The following is an 18,181-nucleotide window of genomic DNA, read 5'->3' as shown; positions in this document are numbered from 1 at the left end:
GTCATGTCTTCAAATGTCTTCTACGTCATTGTCGAAAAGAAAAGAGTCTTGAGATGGAAGCTTTGGGTTCAAATCTCAACTCTGGTGGAAGCCAGGTAGCCTTAATTTATTTATTTGATCTCTTTTTTGAGACAGGCCAAACACATATCTCCTAGCCATAAAAGTTGCCACACAGTAGCTGCTAAACAAATGTTATGTCACCCTTTCCTCTGTTTATACTCCCCTCAGGGCTTAGCATGTCATCCTGCACATCTCCGGTCATCCAAAAATGTTAGCGTTTGCAAAAGTCCGGGGCTGTGCCCTGAAACCAGCGGGACATTTCAGGAAGCAGATAGTGGAGCCCACACTGCAACGAATAAACTTTCTAGTTAATAGTTCATGCAGAGAGGGCTGGAGAGATGGCTCAGTGGTTAAGAGCTTTGCCTGTTCTTCCAAAGGTCCTGAGTTCAATTCCCAGCAACCACATGGTGGCTCACAGCCATCTATAATGAGATCTGGTGCCCTCTTCTTAAGGAAGCTCATTCTTGTTGTTCATGGTTTGTATTAGCTGTTGACCTGAGTAGGTAACACAATTCTGTTATTGGTGTTACAGCCTCAGTACTATAAGAATTAATATATCTATTGAAACTCCCCTGTTGGAGACCACAGCTGTCTCTTTGGGCACATAGGATGAACATAAGACACACATTGCATTGTGGAAGTTAGACAACTCTTTCTCGGTTTCCTGTTAATATAATCAGTAGAGGGTTTACTCACTGTGCCTTGGCAAGTCTGTGACCAACGAAGGGAAAGGCCCTTGCTGACAGCTGCTCTAATGCTCCATTAACTAACTGCACCTCAGCTGCTTCTGGAAAAGGGGCATGCATGCCGAAGCCGATGGTTCAAAGCCAAACAGCCCCCTGTTCAGTTTAATAATGCACTTTAATTTTCAAAGGGATCTTCTAGTACTGATTTCTTGCTTTCATAAGTACAATCATATATAATTTAATAACAGGGATATATTTTGAGAAATTATTGCTGGGTGATTTTTGCCTTTATATTAGCATAAGTGTTTTGGTTTTATGCAAACTAAGGTAGTCCTGAGTCATAACTAGGTGGCTTGGTCTAATGGGGCCTTGTCATTTTATGGTTCATCATGATACTGTGACCACCCTGTGACTGCTCATCTGATACTGTGGTTGCGATTTTGTTTGTTTGTTTTATTTTTATTTTGTGTGTGCTGTTAGGCCCGTTTGTATGTTTGTGTACCATGCACATGCAGTGCATGTGGAGGCCAGAGGAAGGCATCAGATCCCTAGGACCATAGTTACCAATGATTGAGAGACTTGTGTGGGTGCTGGAAATCCAGCCTGGGTCCCCTGGAAGAGCAGTCAGTGCTCTTAACTGCTGAGTCAACTCTTCAGCTAGGGAATGGCTGTCTTAATTATTAATTATTGAGTATGTGTATCTTCAACTTATAAAATGCAAATCAAGTTTTAGGCCAAGTAAATAAACGAAAGTATGAAGAAAGTGTGCTACTTCGAATGGAACGGCCTTTTAGGTATAGTGCCACGAATTATAACCAGATATCCCTCTGGCTTCAGATACTTGAAGATTATAGATATTACTCTATGAAGTATAGTCAGGCCGGCAATAGTTAGCAGAGCAGAGTAAGTGTCATTCATACACATGGAAATGTAAGCTACTACATCATGCTAGTAGATTTCCTCACCATGCTAACTGGACTCCAGACTCACGAGGCTGAGACGGATGGCTAGAACCGTCTTATCTTTACTGTTTCACCTTTGGATAGAGAGGCAAGGACAATCTTCTCCAACTTATTTTCCCCACGTTGTTCGTCTGCCAGATCGGTCAATTTGTTCAGTAGCCAGAATAATTTTGTAGATGTGTTTGCTTTATTTTGTGCATATGAGTGTTTTGCCTGCATGTATGTATATGTATCATGTGTGTGCCTGGTGCCCACAGAGGTCAGGACAGGGCATCAGATTCCCTGAACTGAGATAATGGCCAGCTGTGGGCTGCTTTGGAATTGCTAGGAACCCAGCCCACATCCTGTGTAAGAGCAGCAAAAGCTCTAGCAAAAGCTCTAGTCACTGAGCCATCTCTCCAGTTCCCAGAAAATATTGTAATGTCAATATCAATAGGGTACCAAAAAAAAAAAAACAAAGAATTGTAAGTTATGGTCTTACATATAAGTAGATTGAAATATGGTGGGAAATTCATAACAAATGCAGCAAAGACGGAGTTCACAAGAGTTTTTAATAGAATGTCAAATAAGTTGACAGATAATAAATCATTAAGAATGGGGGTGCACGTCTTTCACTGGGGGGCAGATGAGAATGATGACGCTTGGGATTTCAAGAGAGACCACCTAGGGCTGGAGCCTACATGTTCATTCATCCACTTACTTGATAATAAAAAGTGAGTGTGCCTGGTTGAATGCCTGAGAGTCAGATGGCATGATTCCTCTAACCTGACTGGCATGTCGCTTCCCCAGAAGTATTCCAGACACGTTAACTCATGGAGTCATACCATCATGATGTAACAGCATGTCCAAGGAAAGGTAGATATCTCAGCCAGTTCTTATGTGTTGGCGACCACAGAGATAAGAGGAAAAGGCACTCCAGGTATGGACTGTGACCTCAATAGTACAAAACACAGAACATTTGCAGGGCCCATTGAGACAGTAAATTTGACCCAGTTATAAAGGCCCAGATTAGAACTGGACAGCTTATAGCAACTAGAAAACCACTTTCAGTTCTTGAACAGAAGTGTGGCAAGACAGGGACCTTTCAGGAGGTCAGACATGGGGCAAACGCCTGAAGCCTAGTACTTGAGGGGGTGAAGGTGGGAGGACCAGGAGCTTGAGGTCAGCTCTGGCTACATGATGAAATCTGGTCTCCCCAAGCACATAGAGGGTCTTGGAAAGTTAATTTGTAGCGTGTGTTGATCGATGAGCAGATTAGAAGAACTATGAGCAGTTAGTTCAGTGGTACAGGCTCTGGCGTCAAGTGTAGAGAAGAAAGGAGATGGGACAAGTTTCTGCAAGAACTTCCAAGCTTTGGTAAAGAACTGGTTCTCAGCAGGGAGAAAACAAGATTCTGAAAATGTTAAGCCCAAGTTACTAGGGAAACAATGTATTATCCAAGAAGGAAAGCAATTGTGAATAGGTGTTTATCTTGCATGTATTATGGTTGAGGCTTATGGAATGTCTAGCAGGCAGCTGAATCTGGGACCAGCGAGAGCAAAGTTAAGAGACATTAGGTCTGAAACCTGGGGCAGCAGAGTAATGAAGGCTGGATGCTAGGCTATGGGGGCATCACAGTGAGACATTCAAATCTGTTCTCCTTCTGCCAAGCCCAGTTTGTCCCTTTCCAGTCTACTGACCCCAGGTATTTCAATCCTCTGTATCATGCATCCTTCCATTATTCTACTCAATCAGGAAAGATATTCCAGTCATTGAGAGGCAAGGGCAGATCTCTCAGTCTGAAGCCAGCCTGGTCTAAATAGAGCATCCCAGGCCAGCCAAGGGATTGTAACAACATTGTAACACCCTGTCAAAACAAAAAAAGTGGGGGATGGGAATTGGGGGAGGTGGACCTGAGAGCCAGTTCTAAAATTACCCTTCTTCTCTCATTCGGACAATTACATTTCTCACAGGCCTTTCCCACTTAGGAGTCAATATGACATGAATGTGTTTGGAGAACTAAATATACTTTAAGAGTTAACCACATGTTTGACTGACAGGCCCCAGTCTTCCCTGTCCCCACCGCTCACATGCAAGTTATTTCTCTGCACCGCTAAAGAAACTCTGGACTGTCTCAGAGTAGAAGAGTCCACTGCTTATGTGTGTCGTGAGACTCCAGCATCGCCCTCCCCCTTCATGCAGAAGGCACCCTGCTGGTCCCGTGTTTTGTTTCCATATGTAAGTTCTTGTGCTTTCCAAAATTCATCACAGACATTGTGTCCTCCGAGAAGCCTTCCTTGGGCCTCCCAGATAGTAACTTCTTCTGCTGTAATCTTTTACTAATCAGTTCATATTTATATTGACGTATCCTGTGTAATATTCTAATTAGCGTGTGTGTCTCCTCTCTCCCTCCTCCAGCCAGATGTTCTGTCTTTGTTTGTATCCCACAGCAACGCCCATCACGCCTGGCATACAATAGGTGCTCACCAAATGCAAGCAAGCTGAGTCAGTGAGAATGAACAGAAAACCAAATATAGGTGCTTGATTTCCCCTAATTTGTTTTACTCTAATTTGCATTACTGAAATGAACCTATCTTCATGTGATCTTGATTTGTATTTTTTTCCAATTCTTATGCTATTTTGTGTGTATAATGTTGTGTATACCTAAGACTAGGGTCACAAATTCCCAAGCTTGCCACCCCTTATAGCATTTCAGGAGGAATGGCCTTAGTTTGCTATTAATTTTCTGTGCAGTTTTAATGACTTTTTGAAGTAAAGTGCTCTTTTTTTTTCCTCTCCAAGAATTTCTTTAAAGGCTCTGTGGAGCAAAGTCATACATTACAAGTTGTCTTAATTTTTACATGAGCTGTTTCAAGAAAATCAAGAACTGAAAAGCAAAACAATCTAGTTACTAGAGGTTTTGGGATTCCTCCCACCCCCAGATACCCATGATCCAATTCTTCTGCTCAAGTTTCTTAGAGTCTGTGTGGTCCCTTCTGAACTCTAAACAGACAGGGGCCTGTCTGTGTGAGCAGGTAGATGAATGGGTGGGAGAAAAGAGGCCGTCGCTTTCCTCCCGTGGCTCCAGAATTAATAGGACACACGTGTGCAAAAGTGGTAAACCACTAATAATATTGAGAACTCCACAATTCCTAGTGGAAATAAAATAATACAACAGTCAAAGAAAAGAACAAGCCCCACACTTAAAACACTGGCACCCGAGTTTAGAAGTTGTCTGAGACCAAGCCACCAGTAAATCGGGCTGCTTGCAGGAGGAGTTCAGATCGCTCCTATGTCGTGATCCACGTCCAGGTAGACAGGCCAGATGGGAAAGGAAGGATCCAAAAGAAAAGTGTGCTCTAAGTGTGCACCTCTGTTTTAAGAATTAGAGTTTATAAAACTTATACATAGAAGACTTTATAAACCAGGTAAGGACATGTACTACATTGTCTTAGAAAAAAAACTAATAAATGCTACCCCTTAAAGTGGTTCTCAACTTTCCTAATGCTGCGACCCTTTAATACAGTTTCTCATGTTGTGGTAACCCCTTCCCAACCACAAAATAATTTTCATTGCTACTTAATAACTGTAAATTTGCTACTGTTATGAATCTTAATGTAAATATCTATGTTTTCTGGTGGTCTTAGGTGACCCCCCCCATGAAAGGGTCATTTGACACTCAGGGGGTCGCGGTTCACAGGTCTTAAGGGCCTGATTTGGTGGTACACCTAGCAATCCTAGCACTCAGGAGGCTGAGACAGGAGAATAACAAGTTCAATACCAGACTGGATTGGATAATAAGTCCCAGGTCAGTTTGTGCCATAACAAGACACTCTCACATATAATAAATAGTTTCAATACTTTAAATAATTTTAATAATTATCTTTAAAACAAGCTTGCAAATTTCCAATAATGATTTTTCAAGTGTGACTCTAGTAATGAGACAAATTTGGTTAAACCTTTATCAGAATTCAAACATGCAAATGGATTTCCTCTCTAAATGTCACCCTGGACACAGATCAATACCAAAGTCTTTCTGGAGTCATTTAAAGAACTCTCCCTTTGTAACCAGTTCCTAACTTGCATGTGTGAGAGATCTTCTAGGACCCTTCAGTTTTGAAAAAAACAAGAGTGTCTTATTCAACTTGGTCATCCACCTAATTTACTATAGTTGATTCTTGGTGACATACATTGACAGTTCACAGAGTTAAATCTATCCCCATAGAATGAAGACTTTCAAATGAATGAACAATATTTTTGATGCTCCCAAACCTTTTCATTTTCAATTTCGGAACTATCCATATGAAACACAGTGGGCAATTATCAAATTAGTAAAACTAATATTAGTAAAACTATTATAAAAATTGCTTAGGAAAATGTATATTGCCCTTATTAATTATGAAAATCTACTAAGGAAAGTTTTTGTCATCAGCAGAAAGTCCCATAATGGGACACTGATTAAAGAATCCTTTTCTTTTGAAATAACGATTGATTCACAAGAAATTGCGAAAAGAGTCCATAGTGTTCCGTGTGCCCATCAGCCACCTTTGCCCAATGGTGACTTAGGATACAGTCACATTTACCAGCCAGCCAGGGCTCTGCATTAAGATCTGCCTTCCAACATTCCTACACTGGGGGTGAAGTTTCCAGTGCGTGTGTTTGGGGGACACATCAGACCATAGCTGTGTGTGTGTGTGTGTGTGTGTGTGTGTGTGTGTGTGTGTGTGTGTGTTTCACTATATGCAACTTGATCCCATGTATTCATGCAACAGACCCAAATTAAGGTGCAGAACTTTCTCATCACCAGGAGCCCCCCCCACCTTTTCTACACTGTTACACTCATACATTCTCTTGGCGTAACTAATCTGTCCTTGTCTCTGTAGTCTTGTCGTTTCAAATCAGGCTGGAGGGACAGTTGTCAGTTAAGGGCACTGACTGCTCTTCTAGCAGACCCAGATTCAATTCCCAGTACCCACCCAGCAACTCAAAACTGTAACTCCAGTCCAGGGGAATCTGATGCCCTCTTCTGGCCTCTGTGGGCATTAGACACACATGTGGTCCACAGACATACATGCAGGCAAAGCATCAATGCACATAAGAAAACAACAAAAAAGTTTTAAAAGAATGTTAAATGAATAAAAATCATTCAGTACCTTCCTTTCCCAGGATGAAGGGTACAATGACTTGGAAAGCCAGTTTGTCAAGTCCAGAGTGTATTCCTTGGGGTTGTGTGAATAGCCTAGTTTTACCCATTGCATCAATATGATTTTTTCTTTTTCTTTCCTCCTCCTTTTTTCCTTCATTCCTTTTTCCTTTCTTATTTTGCAAATGAATTGGCTATGGATATTTGCATACATTTTTTCTATGAACATAAATTCTCATTTCTCTGTTATAGAGGCCCTAGTGTAGAGTGTAATTGCTGGTAGGGTGGTAAGTGCATTTTTAGTTTTATAAGTTATTATCCTTCAGCGTGACTTTACACTCACACCAGTAATATGCGAGAGATCAGTGTCTCAGCATCCAGTATTTGGGAAGTATTGCTATTTTTATTTAATCACTATAATAGATATATAGTTCTCTTTTTTTAACTCTGTGTGTGTATGTATGTGTGATTGTGAGAGTGTGTGTGTGTATGTAAGTGTGTGAGAGTGTGAGTGTGTGTGAGAGTGTGTGTGTGCGAGTGAGTCAGTTCTTTCCTTTCATCATGAGGTTCCTAGGGCTCTAACTCTAGTCATAGGCTTAACAGCAAACACCTTTTTTAAACTAAGCGATCTTGGGGGCTGGAGAGATAGCTCAGCAATTGGCTGCTCTTCCAGAAGACCCTAGTTCAATTCCCAGCATCCACATGGCAGCTGTCTGTAACTCCAGGTCCTGGGGATCCAACATCCTCTCAGAGGCATACATGCAGGCAAAACACCAATCAATGCTCATAAATTATTAGAAAAATAAAAATAAACTGAGCAATATTACTGGCCCTTGTTATATTTTGTAATAAGTGATTCAGCTTATTGTCTGATATTACGATAACTTGGTGGAGTTATCCTATTCTTACCCCCACACTGCCTTCCTTATTGTGAACTCTGCCTTATTATAGGTTTGTATTAATTCTTAGATTTAAGATTATAAAACAGAATTCCCCGACTTTGAATTTACCAATGTTCATTATAAGAAACCAAAAATATGCTTCAGGTTTTTCTAAATGCTCCCATTTCTATGGCACAAACAGACTATTCCTAGGGACATGATCCTTCCCGAGAGAAAAGTCTTCAGGTCGCATGTGCCTGTTTCGTTAAGGGGAGAGAGACCCAATGACAGCCTTACTGAGTGCCTCCTGCTTGGTCATCAGCAACACAAATTCAGGAAAGGGCTGGCTTCGTGGGCAGATTTCTGAAGGGAGGAGCAGCGAGGAGGACAGTCACAAGTCTGCAGGTTTGCTGTGCTTTTCTCTGTTTGAAGTTAACTGGCCTGTGTGGTGGCCTACAGACAGGGCAACTGTTCGCAGCGAACTGAACACTTTACTTTCAAACAGAATTCAAAGCACACTTGACAGGCGGTTGCATTAAGTGCTTACATGTCTGAGACAGAACAAACTGGATGCAATTTACTTTCCCCCTCAAGTTCTCGCCATTCTTTGTGAAGAGGCCCGGCGTACTTACTACCAGTCCTAGGGGATGAACCGACAAGTAGGAAAGAGAATCCAATTTCAAAAGCAGCCAGTGGCTTCTGCTCTCCTTGCGGCTACCCACAATCGCATTTTGAAAATGATGTAAGCCGCGGATGCTCCATGTGGATAAACTATTTTTGTTTCCTCACTTGTCTTAAGATTACCCTCCTGGTTGATAATGGGGTGTTAGGGTATCTAAGCTAAAGCTCCCCACCGTTTGCTTCTCATTCATACCTATATAAACTGCTTACATCCTTCTTTGACTTGGGATTTAAGTAAGTGAATCTTGCAAACATGGTGATGAAGAAAATGCCCCCAAAAGACACATTCATATGAAATTCCATATGAAGATCCCATTCATATGAAATTCACGGTAGTGGAAGAGCCATCTGGGGGTGTGAAAACAAGACTAGTTGGGGGGGGGACGGAGGTGGTGCTCAGTATGAAACAGCTGTGGGGCCCTTCAGTCCTGTTTTGTTTTGGAATCTCGATCTAGGCACCGTCATAGGGAGCATATCCACCTCCCACACACTCGGGGCTTGCCCCCTTGACCATATGTATGTTAATCTTCATTAAAATTCAGATCAACAGCTGAAACGGAAAAATAAGAGGTTTTGTGATTAAAAAAAAAAATCACAGACGGTATAGATTAGGGGCTTCTATTTCAAAGTTTCCAGGAACATGAAATGTTTGCAAAGTGTCGTTTCCCCCAATGCTCCTCCCAGTTTCTTAACAGGCTGGATTTATGTTCCGATGTCATGCATATTGTAGCTGTTAAATTAAAATATTGTGAGGTAGGGTGTGGAAGCAATAAAACTCTATTAAGATCAGTTTAGGCCTTTAAAAAAATTCCACAATTCCTTTCACTCACATGACATCTTTCATTTTTGTTTTTGAAGTTTGGATCCAAGGAATTCTGCACGCTGTGGGTTGACATTTAGTTAATAGCATCTTCTACCAAGGGTTCCATTTTCTAAATTAACATGATCAAGAACAGTGACCTGATGATATTTCTTTGTACATCTGGCTCTTTTCCAAGAAGCAGGGGGAGGGGTTGAAAAGTAAAAAGAGGAAGAAAGCAAGAAATCAAACTTTTTTGATCACCTTTTGTTTTAGGGCAGAGTGTTTCAAATTTTTGTAAAAATATCAGACACCACCATCTCATCAACAGATGAACCAAACCACTTTCCTTCCATACAAAAATCTGTATTAGCAAATGACTTCTGCTTCTCCTTTCTCCTTTACTTCCCTAATAACTTGCGTCTGGGATTCTTCCTATTAAGCAGCGAGAAAGATAAAAAGAAATATGCTGGCATATACAGCTATAGAGAGGGATTCAATAGCTTGCCGGAGGAATCCAGTTCCGTTATAGTTAAGATGTAATTAAAGATGGGCTGAAAGGGAAGGAAGATGTTTGCGGAGTGTGTTAAGACTCTGTAGACACATAGAAGGTGCTTAAGACATTTTTCCATGAAGGAACGAAGGACGGATAGGAGGGAGGGAAAAAGGGAAGGAGGGAGGGAGGGAGGGAGGGAGGGAGGGAGGGAGGGAAGAAGAAAGGACGACGGACTAGTGACAAAATGTATAATTATTTCTACTAGTAAAAAACTGTTTGTTTGTTTGTTGTTTGTTTGTTTGTTTTAACCACAAAACAGGAGACCACAGAGTGGACAGACCGGTGTCTGACTCACTTCCTGTCATTCACAAATGTTTTTTCTCAAAATGTCGTGCGGTGGGGGTGGAGAGGGGACTACCTATGTAGAAAGTGAGAAATAGGGAAGATGGCTACCTAGAGGAGGGAAAGAATGAAGAGAGCGGTGTCCCAAGGTATACTTCTAAGACACCTGGCTTTCCACTCGGCTGCTCCCCAGCTTCCTGGCCTGCTGAGCGTCCTCGCGCAGTTGACCGGGCCTTCTGCTTGGGGCAGGGACTGGGGCTCTGAATGGCTGGGAATGCAGGGGCTGGGCAACAGGTGGGAAGGTGGTGGACTTTTGTCTCCTGAAAGGAAACCGGCTGCACTGAAAGGGCGGAAAGCAGTGGCGCACAGGAAGGGTGTCTGCAGGGTCCCCGAACTCTCGCCATCGCCCCGGTTCCTCTAATTAAAGAGGGGATGCAGGGTGGCATTAGTTCCCAAATGTTTTAATCGAGCCTCCTTTCAATGGCTAGGGATAAATGTAGTCACTGTTACTCTGTGGTGAATGGGTCGCAAAGACCCCCGCCCGGCCCCCAGCGTGGCCATTCAGGACTCTTTTCACAACCCCTAAGCGGTTCAGTCCCTAGGCCTAGCGACACTGCAGAGTCCTCCTAATTAGTCTAATTAGAAAGGTGGATTGATAGATGGAAAGAAAACAGAGCCGGGTTAGGAAGATGCTCAATGCTGCCAATCTCCGCTGGCTTGACGTTTATTCTCTCTGGAAAGAAAAGGCCGCCAAGGAGGAGGTTGGAGCCAAGGCTGGGCCGCCGCGACTCGCGGGCTGGGCGGTCTGTGACCCCCGCGCCTCCCGCCCACAGCCACGGTCGGCAATGGGAGCGCGGAGTAGCAGGGGCATGGCTATCGCGTCCCTGGCTGCATCCTCAAGGGGCTCCGAAACCGCGCGCGGGAGGTCCACGAAGGGCAATCACGCACACGTGGCAGCTCTGTGCGTCCGGACAGCAGCTAGTCCCCCACACACACTTTGGTCCCCAAAGGCTCGTGGCTGGGGGTTGAGGGAGCAGGCCTGGGCTGCGGAAGCGCCCAAGTGGTGGCTGCGCTGCCGCCCGCGCATTCCTGGCGGGGTGGGAAGGGAGCCGCCCGGGTGGCGCGCAGAGCACTGAACCTTTAATTAGGCTATAAATCAGACCGAGGAGTGCGGGGGAGTCTGTGCAGGTGTAAAAACAGCCTGGAGAGCCTGGCCGAGCGGCCGCAGTGCCCCGGCAGGTCAGAACCTCTAGCCAAAAACATCTCCAAAGTCCGCTGACAACCAAATAAACAGCCGAGGGCCAGCCGGAGGAGCCGCGCGCTAAGCACTCGGAGGCTGGTGGCCCTTGGGGCTCCATTGCACTGCTGGACAGGAGGGAGCCGCAAATTCCTTGCCTTTGCTTGCCCTCACCCATCCCACTCTGCTTTCTGCTGCCTGGAATGTTGGACCGTAAGGACTGGGGACCGCCACGCTCCGAGGATGCTGGCAACCATCGGCCAGGCCTTTGCGCAGCCCGCAGCAGTCCTTGCAGAACCAGAAGTAAGGTCCCTCAGTCCCGGGGTAGGCCCCGGAGACACAAACCGCCCCCTGACAGGAAAAGATCACCAGGTAGAAAGGACGATCAAGAAGTAACTCGGTGCACGGCTCAGGAACAGAAGCCTCAAAAAACCCCAAGGAGATGTTGGCCGGAGCGGCAGACCGATTCACATACAAAAGAAAACAATACGAGTCTCGTTAGATCATTTTTCTGGACATTGTTTAAGGTATGAAAGGAATCAAATTGTTTCAAAATGTTGCCAGCAAAAATTATCCTATGTGGAATGCAACTAATCCTTTTAGGTTCCTGTCAACCGTTTCCACAAAAGGAGTCCGATTTTTCAAATCAAAGATCCAAAAGTCTTTGGGGAGAGATGTATTACACGCCAGAGCTTTAGTTACAGAATAGAGTTACAATAACGACCCTCGCCCAGCAGCTCCCTAGAATGAGAGATCCCATCCCAAATATTTCTAAAGATGTGTGGGAGCTGGTTTTTCTGGAGCCCTGCTATGCATGCAGCTGGAGGGGGTCGAGGGAAACAGGAGGAAGGCAAATTATTAAATTCCTTAAGTAGAAAAACGCAGCACCAAGTCTTCAGTGTTTTATCCTCTGTGCTTCGGGTTATTTTTGAAGAAGAAAACAAAATCCAAACTGGGTGACTGGAACCAAGTTCCTTGGTGATGACAACTTTAAAGGTGGGGTGAATGTTTGAATTGCAAAGGGGGGGGAGGATTGTTGGCGGGCTGTGCACCCTCAGTGGATCAAACCCTGGACTCTCTGACATCGAAGCAAATTGCACATTGAAATTTCTCTGGTGGAGTTTCTTTTTATTTAAAAAGGTATTAAAATGATACAAGAAAATACTTTGCTTTCTTTTATCTGTAATAAAATGTTCAAAAGTGGAAAGAAAACAAAAGCGCCTTTGGATTTCACAACTGTCTCCGAGGGTAACCCTTCCCAGCCCCGTGTGACTGTAACCTCAATTTGTGCAGGTCACAGTCTTGGTTCACAGTATGGGGAGGGGGGCAAGGGGATGAGGGAAGCGCTGATAACGACCACCCCCTTTCCCTTTCATTTATTCTCAGAGAAGAACTGGAAGCTAGAGACACCGAGTGATCCATCAGAAGATTTCCAAAACCGGGAGGAAACTCAGATGCCCAGCTCTCTGATTGAAGGAGTCTGACATTGTCTTACCTCAATGAAGATATTATCAAGACAGTGCTGTCCGTTTTGTAAATGTACTATTGAAATTTCTAGTAATAAAAACAAAAGTGTTCTAATGGAGAAATGAAAGAATTGCCTGTTCAATCTACCCTCTGCCCTGTAGTTCCCAGACTCGTTCTTCCTGCTCACTGCATGTGCTTAGGTAATGAGCAGCTTGGTGTCAGGAATTCTTTAATTTGTTTCCTATATCTAAAGGGATTTGCAGTATAGCAGGTGTTCCGCAAACAGTGCAGACTAATCCTACTTTTCCTCGCTTAGGGGTTAAAGAGATGCTCAGTGGATAAGTGGGTAGAGTGAAGAAACAGCAAGAGCCTAGAAGAATGCCTTTAAAACATTATCCATTTGTTTATTTTAGAAGAGGCGAGAAAGTTATCAGTCCAAATACACATCTGACTTAAGAAAGGGGAAACGTCATCCCTTTTATCTTCACTATTTCTAGAAAGAACTAAGAAATAGCTGATTTCAGAGCGAGATAGGAAGTTTGAAGAAAAGTAAGCATGTAGTCATGTAGAACTCCGGGATTTAGTTAGATCCCAAAGCTCAGAGATTATTCTTTTCTTTTCTTTTTCCCTGAATGAACAAGGTGTAGGAGGAAGTCTCATAATTCCTCACAGTAATATGTTCTATATTTTCCAGAGCATTGCCACGTAAATTATTTTGCTGTCACACACCATCTTCTGAGAAAAGAGGAAGAAAGAAAGCCACGCACAAGCGTGGAAAGTGACCTGAGGAAGAAAGAAAGCCACGCACAAGCGTGGAAAGTGACCTAACAGTTCATTTCTATGCAGTCTTTGTTCTGCAGGCTTTGGAGGTTGGTTGATGATTTTCTCTCACTCTGTGTCATCAATTATTTAACAATAGAATCTTGTGGTTATTTTTCATGCTCAAAGCTCGACTTAAAAAAAAATAATGAACAATAGAGAATCAAGTCATTCTCCCTCACAAAACTCCTTTCTTGTAGACTTTTTGCAAGATATTTCACTTCTTTTTATGACTGAAAACGTGTTTCTGTTTTCACAAGAATTGTTAAAATGTGCAAAGTAGGATTCATCTCTGTCCCCCCCCCTTTTTTTTGCTTGTTATTGATGAAGTTACAAGTAAGAGAAACTCATGTGCCTGGCACCCTCTGGGTCAGTGAGACCGGTAGCAAAGCTGAGACCCCAGATTCATCCTCCAAGTCTTTGCAGGAGCTCCCTGCATCAGCTGGGCCCAAGACACCACCACAGCTTGTATCTGGCTTACCAGAATAGATATCTACCACCCATAGTAGTCTACAAACAAGAAAATACCCTCTCTTGGAAAGTATCATTCTTAAAAGTAGAAAATAGTCTTCCACCCCATTTCCTAACATCATACCCATATTTCCAAATTGTTTAAATAAGCATGCGAATGTTTGTGAACTGCTTTTATGGGGGTGCTATCTTTCAAAGTGTGGCATTAAAATTTTTTTTGTAAGTTACAGGTATTTAAAAAGAACAGCTTTTTTTTTTTTACATTAACCACTTGGAAAGACTGTCATAAATTCTTGATTGTGTTCTGCAGCTCACAATTTCCAAGCCTTATGCAAGTCTAGCAAGTGCTCCACCACTGAGCTGCACTCCAGCCCCGGCTTGAGAAAGCTGTCCTTTTCTGGATAGCAGTAGGCAAGGGCGAACTGGTGAAGAGTCTGGAATTCATCCACCAGTACTTTAGGGAGAATTGGTCCAGGCAGATGGGATCACGGCTACAGAAAAAGACTCCTGTGCTGTAGACTGAGCTTTCAGGGATTAAAATCACTGGCTACAGCATATTACGTACAGCTACCTGTGTAAAAGGAGCAAGGTCTTCAGGAGAGCATGCAGGGAAGAGAAGACACATTCTCAAGAAGGGAAAAAAAAGAGACCTGTTTTCTCAGGTACTTACTGAATCATTCTGACTACTTACACGATCTTTCCTTTTCAAAATAGAAAGGGTGTGGCCTTAAGGCATTTGTAAAACCTGCTTAGCAGTTTTGAAGAAAAGTGTTCTCGATGGGCAGACTTTAACCTTTAAAAATCTACAAGAGGAGGCTGGAGAGATGACTCCGTGGTTTACAGCACTTGTTGCCCAAGTTTGATTCCCAGAACCCATAAGATGGTTCAATTAGGTATCAGAGGATCCAATGCCCTCTTCTGGCCTCTACGGGCACCAGGCATGCACATGGTGCTCATCACGTTTGCAAGGAAAAACATTCATACTCATAAGATAATTTGTTTTAATCTACAAGAAAAGGGGAAGATACGGGTACAGAGTAATACAATGTGACCTGTTTATGGATGTAGTCAGATAGGACCTCTTGTGAGCATACTTTAAAGAAGAGGACTGATGTCAGAAAAAAAGAAGGAGGAGGAAGAAGAACCCCAACAACAAGAGGAAGAACAAGAATAAGAAGAATGGAAAGGGGGACTCTAGGAGCGTGCCACATAGAGAACTGCATGGAGAAAGTCTGAAATAATTAGATGTTGATTTTAAATACATCTAGGACAGTAGGCTTCCCATGGAAGTGGCAAGCAAGAGAGCAAGGTGAGCATGCCAAACGGAAAGAATTGCACAAGAAACAAAGGACTCTCTTACACCGTGACCCCTGAGCATCTTCACTACCACTATAGGGCTTAACAAATCCGAACTGTGGTAACAAAGTGGCAACACAGTTTTGTGGATAAAATGAGACCTCAGTCGTGACATCCCAGTAGTTGTGACCTTGTGCTAGTCACTTATTCACCCTCTTCTGAGCTTTGCTATCTGGTTTGCAAAGCAGAGTCCAGAGTGATTCTTTTCCGCAATATTTCACAGAGAAATCTATTAGGCTCCTTTCAGAAGACTCTGGAGGTCTGGCGGTACAGCTCAGGGGTAGAGCCCTGGCCTAGCATACCTGAGGTCCTGGGTTCAGAAGACTCTGGAGGTCTGGGGGTACAGCTCAGTGGTAGAGCCCTTGCCTGGCATACCTGAGGCCCTGGATTCACCATCTGACAGTGAGAACAAATAAAATCTCAAATTTTAAGAGATTATTCCTGAAATATTAGTGAATTTTTTTCTTTAAAAATCTAATGCTAGCCAGGCAGTCATGGTTCATGCCTTTAACTCCAGCAGAGGCAGGCGGATCTCTATGAGTTCGAGGCCAGCCTGATCTACAAAGCGAGTTCCAGGACAGCCAGGGCTGTTGGTTACACAGAGAAACCCTATCTGGGTGTGGGTGTGGAGGATTTCATGTTTGCTGGAATAAGCAAGGGAATCTTGGTGTGCAGATAAAACCTGCTTCTCAATGAATGGATGAGCTACATGGTGTGTTCAGTTGGGTGGAAAGTTACTGGGATTTCCAAATTCTTCTATTTGTCTATTACAGTCTCAAAAGAGCAGCTCAAAACAGGGGTTGTTGCGTTTTGCAGCTCCAATGGCCCCAGACTCCGCATACTGTGTCAAAACACTGTGTGGTTAGGGTGTCAGCACGCCCTCTATAACTACCACATCAGCTCCTACAGCCTGCCACACCTAAAGGTTCAGGCCTTGGAAGGAGTTTTCTGGTTGTTTTCTGTCCTTTGCTAGGCTTTGCTTGTTGATGACCAGGGGAGTTTCCTTGGTAGAGAAGCTTCTAGAACTCCAGACGGATAGCAGTGAAAAGCAGCCTGAGCTGGTCCCAGGGAGAACAAGACTTGATGATCAGAGAGACGTGATAAGCAAAGAATCAGCTGAAAAGCGATTCGGTTGGGGAAGTAAATGCCGTGGCAGCCCAGCAGCTGGCCAGGATCAGAGACTCCATCTCCTGTCAAACCTAAGGGGATCCAAGTTGGCAGCCTATTTATTGTTAAAGTCGAAGGGCTAGATTTTTACACTAAACATATTTACACATTTACATTCGTGGCCCTATAAACACACCACATTTCACTGGCCGTGACATCAAACACATTTACCAACAAAAAACATATGCCTAATTACAAAATCATAGAGGGGAAGAGGCAAGAGGCTGCCAGTGGGCAATGAGCGTGAATGCTGGTGTACATGCGTGACTCAGCTGCACCAGGCAGAGACGTGAGTGAGGGCAAGGCTGCCCTGGGTCTGTCTGGGTATGGTTCAGTTCCAAGGGGTGTGTATGGGAGTGTGGGGGATCTTAGTATTCCGGTTAAACGCACACCGAAGCCCCCTCCCCCCAAGAAGCCGGATGAGACCAGAGGTATCCCTGGGAAGATGTCTGATTTGGGTTGAGTTTGACCCTTTCAGCTGCCCTCACATGACTTGGCCCTGTCAGGAGTAAAAGCTGGGGTGGCTAGCAGAGAATTTAAAAACATAATCTAGAGTCCTTGATTCTTAGCTGTGGGCGAAAGGGTCAAATCCTTCTTACCCACCAGCAACCTGTTGTGCAAACACCTTTAGCAGCTCCAAAGCTTGTTCCTCCCTCGAGCAAAGAAAGCTGAGTCCACAAGAGGAAAAGGAGACAGGAACAGCCTGAACCAGTGGCCTCAGACAGTCTTTAATAAATGTCAGGGACTGGTATCCCATCAAAATAATCACCTTCCATCAGAACGAGCATTCCCTGGGCTATCCCTGCCAGCAGGGTACAGGAAGACGTGGGTGTCTGGGAAAAGAAAATCTTTGAGGAACAGAAGCCTTTCCCTGTACTTAGAGTGATACATGCTCACTCTAAGAGCTTGGGGGAGGGGGGCTGTATCTAGAATTCCAATTCTGTCTGCAGCAAGTTTGGGCACAAGAGGGCTGCTGGGCAGGGGACGAAGAAGCATAGATGGGTGTATATAAAGATGCTTCAGTAAGTAAAAGACTGGGAAAGCTCCCCACCGCCTTCCCCTTCACTTCCTCTTACTTGTTTCTTTCGTTCCTTCTTTTCCTCCTTTCTTTCTTTTCCTTTCTTTCTTTTTTTTAATAGGAAAGGAAGTGCCTCTTAAATGTGTGGGATAGGAATGGAGAGGAAACCCATCGTTGAGCAGAAGCACTCGCTTTTTATTTTAAAGAAATAAAATAATTACCCGATAGAGAAAGAAATCAACCAAGAAGCAGTCTGAGGTCATGACACCATGTGTGGTACAAGGAGCAATTCAACCCATAAGGGCTTCATTACCCCCGCAATAGATAACATTTGGCTAGATCTAGCTGCAGATTAAATCCCCGCAGCACAACAGAGCCTTCAATGGAGAGGCTCCTTTTTGTGTGGTCCTGCCTCGGGAGCTGCCTGAACCATTAGCCCCAATATATTCCTCTCCCCATTAACTGCAATTCCCTCCCGACTGCGCTTCGGTCATTTGTCTCCAGGCTCGCCGGGGGCGTTTGATGAGTAAAGAAACAAGGAAAAGGAGAGAAAGGCGTCGGGTTAATGAGTTGTAGCAAATCCACACTTTGTAGTCGGGAGGAGGAGAGCTGGTGGC

The sequence above is a fragment of the Myodes glareolus genome, chromosome 15 (assembly GCF_982192425.1).
Source record: "Myodes glareolus chromosome 15, mMyoGla1.1, whole genome shotgun sequence".
NCBI lineage: Eukaryota > Metazoa > Chordata > Mammalia > Rodentia > Cricetidae > Myodes > Myodes glareolus.
This window is presented reverse-complemented; position numbering follows the sequence as displayed.